The 7,345-nt window shown below is 32.3% G+C and overlaps 1 long non-coding RNA gene across 1 annotated transcript; it reads left to right on the top strand.

The window, feature by feature from the left end:
* The first annotated feature begins 3,238 nt into the window (after positions 1–3,238).
* LOC133313202 (uncharacterized) lies at positions 3,239–6,432 on the top strand. The gene is made up of 4 exons (XR_009751786.1): positions 3,239–3,520; positions 3,604–3,677; positions 5,590–5,675; positions 6,158–6,432. It is a non-coding gene; the product is annotated as an uncharacterized LOC133313202 (long non-coding RNA).
* The last annotated feature ends 913 nt before the right edge of the window (positions 6,433–7,345 follow it).

Genomic DNA, 7,345 nt, shown 5'->3' with positions numbered 1-7,345 from the left:
ACGAGTTTAATTATAATTTTTTTTGGAAATATTCCGTTAACTTTTTCCGGGCCCACCTTGGAAAAAAAAATCAAAAAATCAAAAGTAAGAAAAGATAAAAAGTGAAATAAACGTGGCGAAGGGACAGTGGATTGAGTGGACGCCATTTTTACCCTGATTAGTTTTTCCCCGCTCTTCTTCATTTCTTCCCTTCTCAGTGTTGCATTTTTGCTTCACATGTATATGTTTATTTTATTTTATTTTTTTGGAAGCCACAAGTATATGTTTATATAGATGATTAACAGAAATATTAATCTCATGTCACATGAGACAACAATTCTTTTCCACGCACTCAAAAAGAGATGAGTCCCATTTTATTTTTTTCCCTATTTTTCCGTGCAATGGGCTCACAATTTTATGTGAGTGCAACATGAGATAATTATTTCCTGTTGCATAAGAAAATATAATCCCTATGATTAGAAGGATATATTTTTCTTATGTTGTAGGAAAAAAACTACATCATGTTGTATAAATAAAAGAATAAGTGGGACCCACAGTTAAGAGGAGAGAGAGAAAAGAGTGGTGGGACCCAATCCTTTTTTTGTGTGTGTAGGAAAATTGTTTATCTCATGTAAAATGAGATAAACATAACCCATGATTAAATGGGTGGAATATGAAATTAATATTTCTTATGTTATTGAAAATAATTTTATCTCTTACATACATAAAAATATTGAGTTAATATTTTCTTTTTCTTTTTATATGGTTCCACATGGACCTAACATTTTTATGTGTGTTTATCTCTTATAACATGAGAAATATAATCCGTTGAAATATACATAACGAGTTAAGAGGTTATTGCGTGGACTTAATTCACATTGAACTTTTGCGGTTTAGATTTCATTTCTACAAGTTTATGCTATATAAACTTTAAGGGAAATGCATTTGTCATGTTACATGACAAATGAATAGTTGTTATGTTAAGAAAAAGACAAAATAAATTTATTGAATAATGTCTCCTCTCACTTTTTTAATATTATATAATTTGTCTTTTTCTTAACATAACAACTATTCATTTGTCATGTAACATGGTAAATATATTTTCCAAACTTTAAATAGGAAATGCATTTTTCATTTTAAAGAACATAATTTTTGTTTTATTTTAAATGAAATGAACCCGATTTAATACATATTTATTTATTTTTGGGATTCTTTACCTTGCTAATATTTCTCTCTCTCTCTCCTCTTAATATTGTAAAGGAGAGAGAAAGAGAGGTGAACAAATATGCACTCGTTTCATTTAAAATAATGTAAAGTTGTGTATTTTATTTTTTTCATATATACAATTCATTCTTCTTCTTTTTTTCCCTTTATTTTCTCTCTGCTCCTTTTGTCCATTATACAAAAAACGACTTATTATATTTGCTCTACGAGGATAGTGAGCGTGGATGCAACTACCATCAAAATTTTGGTAGATGGACCTTTCAAGGATTCATTGGCTTTTGCTAGCAAGTCACTTCACCCCTCAATAGGACATGAATGCTATTTCAAATAACGTTGCCCAATTATTCTGTTTGTGTGGTTGCCAATAGCAAAATGGGTTTTGACAGTACTCTTTGAGTGTCACTGTCCAATTACATAGCAAGAAGATTTTAGAGGGCTTTATCTAAAGATTTAAGCTCGCACCTAGTCCACTACTTCTCAATTATATATTGATAGGAGAACCTCACAATCATTTAGATCATTATATTTATTTATCTTAATTAAACTTAATTTATCCAATAAAATATGAGGCACAATTTTAAGAGGTTTAATTACCTGATACCTTGTGATAGAGATAAGAATGTTAATTTTTTTTATATATCAATCCGTTCATCGAAGTTTATTATTGGAGGCAACTCTCCCGAATATTTCTTTTCATTTTCAAGATTTGAATTCAAAACCTATGATTAAATGGATATAAGAATATTAATTACGTACATTGTTAAACGTTTTGATTTTAATTTTAATTTTCTAATTTTTTTATATTAGATTGTGATAAATATATTTTTTTATATACATTCCTTTAATTTTAATTTGAATAAATTATTTTTAATTGGATGATGATTATGTCAATAATGCTTACTTGTTCGAATAGTGAGAAATTTAATTTTTCATTTAAGAGAAGGAAAACGTGAAATATTGAAATGGTAATATCGTACTTTTTTCCTTCTGCACTTTTTTTCTTTGGCATTTAACTATGGAGTTTGATTTTCTTATATTGTATGAGAATTCAATTCTTATATTGCAATATCAACGTCAATATTAAAACATAAAATTAAAAGTGAAATGAAAGAGAGAATCGATTAAAAAAATATCAATGATTTTTTTTTTCAAAAACGATGATGACATGTTTTCATACCTTTTTAAGTGGGGGATTGTTAGGGTTTAAAATGATATATAATTGACTCATTAGAAAGTCTAAATACATGAAAACAAAAACTAACAGTATTCAGGCAAATTAAGATGGAGCCTTTTTTCATATGAGTTTGAGCTTGGTGGGTATAATAACTCTAATTATATGACTTTTTAATTAGAGGGTTATGATGAGGACTTTATGGTCATAAATTCTAAGAATTTTGATATCCATATTGAGGGTATTTTGCACATGTGCATTTTTCATCTGTTAATTTTGACTGCTGACGCAGTAACAATAACTATAATAACTCCAAGTTAGCAAATTATAGTTAGAGAGCTAATATAATGATATAACCATCATGAATGAGGTTAGCATATGATTTGATGAAGTTTGATACCCATATTGGGGTATTTTGAAAAAGTCACTTCTGTCGGGTATTTTGTACTGCTGCGGAAACAGCCGGTAGAATCCCGGAACGGGAAAAAGGTGAGAAAATGGAAATAAATACTAATATATGCCTAACGAGTCATAATTAGACCAATAATGTTAAAGTTAAGAAGATTATGAAATCCGGGTACAATTGAGAACACCGGTAAAGACTATAGTGCAATTAAACAACTGTTAGTGGATCTGTGATCTACTAATCAAATTTTTAAGTTATGAACATGATAATTAGACAAAAATTAATGTTAAGTACTTAAAGTTAGAGACTTAGAGTCTTGGGGGTTTCCGGGTAAAAATTTGACGACGGTTCAGATAAAAATTACATCGGATCTCACTAAAGGACAAATGCCACTAAAGTTACATGCCACCCCTAATTAGGGCACCCTTCCCCTTCCCCCTCATTCTGAATCAGCCCCCTTTCTCACTTCTCTCTCTAAAATTCAAACTTTAAACTTTGCTCTCACTTCTCTCTAAGATTTCATCTCCAAAACCTCACCAAATCACCAAATCTCCTTCACCAAACTTGTTCCCTTCACTCTCCTCTTCACAACCATACCATTTTCATGGTGTGGATCAAATTTTCGAGTTTCTCACACCACCATACAGCCATGGTTTTTGGGAGTTCAAGGACCATGGAGTTGTGTTCTTGAGTTCTCTTGAAGAACAACACATCCTTGCTTAGTTCTTTTGAGTTCTAGTGTAAGTGTTCTTAGACTTTCTTGAAAAATATCATATTTTTCTCTTGTGTTCATGAGCTCTAACTCTTGAGCATGTTCTTGAAGGTGTGTTCTTATTTAAAGGAGCATTCTTGGTGGTAAAAGGTGGAGCTTGGAGCTAAAGATGTGAACTTAAAGATGTAAGCTTCACCTTGGGAAAAGATGACCCAAAAAGGCTTCTTTTCCTCCTCTTTATGCCACGGTTTTGTGTATGGTAGGGTGTATGTTGCTGAAAATTTTCAAAAAGAAAAGGTTTTGATGATTGTTCTTGAGGGTGTGTGAGTTTTGAACCAATAAATGGTTGATTTGATGTGTAAAGGTGCAACCTTTGGATCCTTGTGTGGATTCCATGAAAAAGGATGAACTTGAACCCTAAAGGAGACACCTATGATTCAGCCATGTCATGGGATCTAGGGTTTGATGAATAAAATTTTTTATGAAGTGATTAAGTGTGGAAAAATTCTAAGAGAGCTAAGAAAGATTAATTAAGTGGGTGATCTTTAACTGAAACCTACTAATCTTGAGTAAGGATGGCTAAAAACCCTAATAAATATAATTAATCAAATCTTCCCCCTTTGATATAATGTGGATTAGTTGTGTTAAAAATAAGGAAATCATGGATTAGTGTATTAATTAAGTGTAGGTACTAATTAACTAATGAAATGACTAAGAAATAAGCTTAAAAATACTAATTTAAACACCTAAGCAATTCAGCCATATGTGATTAATTTAGGGTCACTATGTTAAAATTAATATTAAGATCTAATTAGGACATTAATCTAGTGGTTAAGTGAGGTGGACTATGCATAATACACTAATTAAAGATTAAACCCTAAAAATGAACCTAATTAGGGTTTAGGAGCACTAATCATGCAATTAATGAACGTGAAGTATCATGGCATAATGTGACGAAGTGAGATTTCATAATATGACCTAACAATAGAAGGTGGATTATGCATAATACACTAATTAAAGATTAAACCCTAAAAATGAACCTAATTAGGGTTTAGGAGCATTAATCATGCAATTATTGAACGTGAGGTATCATGGCATAATGTGACTAAGTGGGATTTCATAATGTGACCTAACAATAGAAAAAAAATCCAAGAATTAAAGTGACTTAGAGTTGCTAACCATAGGTAATTAAGATTTGATAATTAAACCCACTTAGGGTTAAATGACCAGTTTTTAGGCTAACTTGGAGGGGCATATCTCCTTCCACAAAGGTCATATAGAGATGTTCTTTATATAATTTTGGAGCTTGAGATGTTAGCTATGTGGTATCAAAATTTGGTACCATTTGAAGATGGATAGCACTCTGTAGGTTTGATTGAGTGGAGACTACCCTGGAGGCCATGTGCAGGGGCTGTACATGGCTGCAACTTCCACGAATTATTTTTCCCTAATTTCTTACTCAAATTAGGCTCATATTATGTCAAATTAAATCTGAAGTTTTCTAGTTATATGTATAAAAATTTTAGAGTAATTTGTTTAGTATATTTTCCAGAATCGTAGAAATGGTAAGGGATGTTTAGGGCTCTGTTCGGAGTTGGCAGGCAGCTTTGCTTGTCCAACTTCAAATGGTGATAACTGGAGCTAAAAAATTCCAAATGAGACATGTGATACCTTGTTGGAAAGGTAATTGTGTCTAGATTAACATACTAAAAGATGAGAATTTTATAACAAGTTTTTTGCGCATAGTAACTAGAAAATAGAAGCATGTACAGTTATAGGAAAACTGTAAAAGTGATATTTAGGCTAAGTGAGCTTATGGGAACCCCTTAGTAACTTATAATAAGTATATATATGGCTTGGATGAGTGAAAATAATCTAAGTTACCTTAGTGATCCTAGAGTGTGATTCTAAGATTATGCAAGATACTTAAACTGCGTGGTTGATTGTGTAATAAGTGAACACTTTATAATACACCAAAACACGTAATTATGTAATAATTGGACTAGACTTGTAATGGGCATATTATTGGCATGTAAGAATGAAATTTGGAATCATTAAGTGATCGAGTATTAATGATGTAACTGATTCCTACTCTAGGTTTTCCTAGAGGGTTTGGCACTTGAGGATTTATTGGAGCATATGTATTTTACTGTTGGAGTTGGGCTTGTGATAAGCTCAGTGAGGTAAGCTCCTGGTTTTGGTTGCTTTTCTCTCTTGTGGCCCCACCAAGATGGTGGGCATTATGGTTATATTGTATGGAAGTATGTGGTATAATGTATATGTGCATTCATTCACATTCATATAGATGTTATATGATTCTTGATGTTATGATGATGCACTGATGATATATGTTATGAGAATCCTGGCCAGTGATTATGGTATGTAGGTTGCCTATGACTTGACTCTGGGGTCTATTTCATACAGAGGTTGTGTTGATTGTCTAAGGTTTTGACCCTGGAGTCACACATGTGTAACCGTTTATGGTTTGACCCTGAGGTTACACAAGGATGATATGATGATGCTATGTTTAAGCTGTATGCCTGTATTATATGCTTTATATCTGACTTGTCATGCAGGAAGTGGGCTCAGGGGATTAGAGGATCCTCTATGAACCTTGAGCTTATTGAGATGTGTTATCTCACCCCGTTTGGAGACATCATTTCAGGTATCCAGAGTAGTGGTGATGCTTATAGGGGCAAGGCCCCCGCCTTGGAGTAATGGACGATGAAGCTGATTTATTTATTATGATTAGACTTTATGATGGCATGTATAATTATTAACATGCTTAATTATCTTATATTGAGATTATATGATGTATTTATTTAGGCTCAAGACTGTATGATCGGAGCCATGGATTATTTACTGATGCTTAGGCATTTGGAAATTAATATAGACTTGATGTATGTATTTAGTTATTTAGGCATAGAGCCATATTGTTGTATTGACCCATTGAGGGGATTGTAGTCCGTGTGGGACTTGCAAGCTGTCTGTTTAATTATTGTATCTATCAGGTTATTGTATGTGTGGGACCCATGTTCCCAGTTATCCGAAATACAGTCGTTATGCTGTCCGTGAGACCGTCACGAATGACTCTTGAGGTCCTATCCGGATGGTCAACGGCCACTAGTGATGGCCAATGGTTTTAATTAGTAGATTTAGATGTTAATGTTACGTTAATGCAATATATCAGATGAACGCTTTGAAAATGTTTTAGAAAATATTTTGGAAAAAGTTTACTCGTATTTTTATAAGACGCTTTATTAATTTTAAAATAAAGTTTTCCGCTGTGTACGCTAAATATCATGTATGTTAACAACTGGAGTACTACGAGGTGTTACAGTGGGATCTTTAAAAATTATCTTCCAAGACTATTTGAACTGCTAGAGTTTAGCAATGTTTGAATTGCTTGAATCAGATAAATAAATAATATTTATATTTCATATTTAAATTTAAAAAAAATTATGACATAAAAATAAATATTTGTAGCATCAGAATCAAACAAAGAAAAACAAATATAGTACCCCATGTAAGTCGTAATAAAGAAAGTGAAAATAGTAGAAATAAAAACTTATAATTTTAAATAACAAAAAAAATTGAAAAGGAAGAAGATAAGATAAGAAATGAGTGGCATACGCCACACCAAACCAAGAAAACTCTCTCATTTTCGCTTTCTTTAGCGTAAGATGATTTTATACTTTTCTCTCTTTCACTGTCTCTTCTCTTCAATGGCGGGACATCACTGCCCTCTTCATGGCCGATCTTTCTTCTGATGAGGACTGCACTCTCTCTCTCTCCAACACTACTAGAAAATGCTATTTTTTTTACGGGAAAATTCCGTCGAAATTGGTTAAAA

This window comes from Gastrolobium bilobum, unplaced genomic scaffold, assembly GCF_033153095.1.
Source record: "Gastrolobium bilobum isolate Gb01-03AN ecotype WA unplaced genomic scaffold, APGP_CSIRO_Gbil_v1 utg17978, whole genome shotgun sequence".
NCBI classification, from domain to species: Eukaryota; Viridiplantae; Streptophyta; class Magnoliopsida; order Fabales; family Fabaceae; genus Gastrolobium; species Gastrolobium bilobum.
The sequence above is the reverse complement of the archived record's forward strand: the minus strand, read 5'-3'. Positions and strand labels throughout refer to the sequence as shown.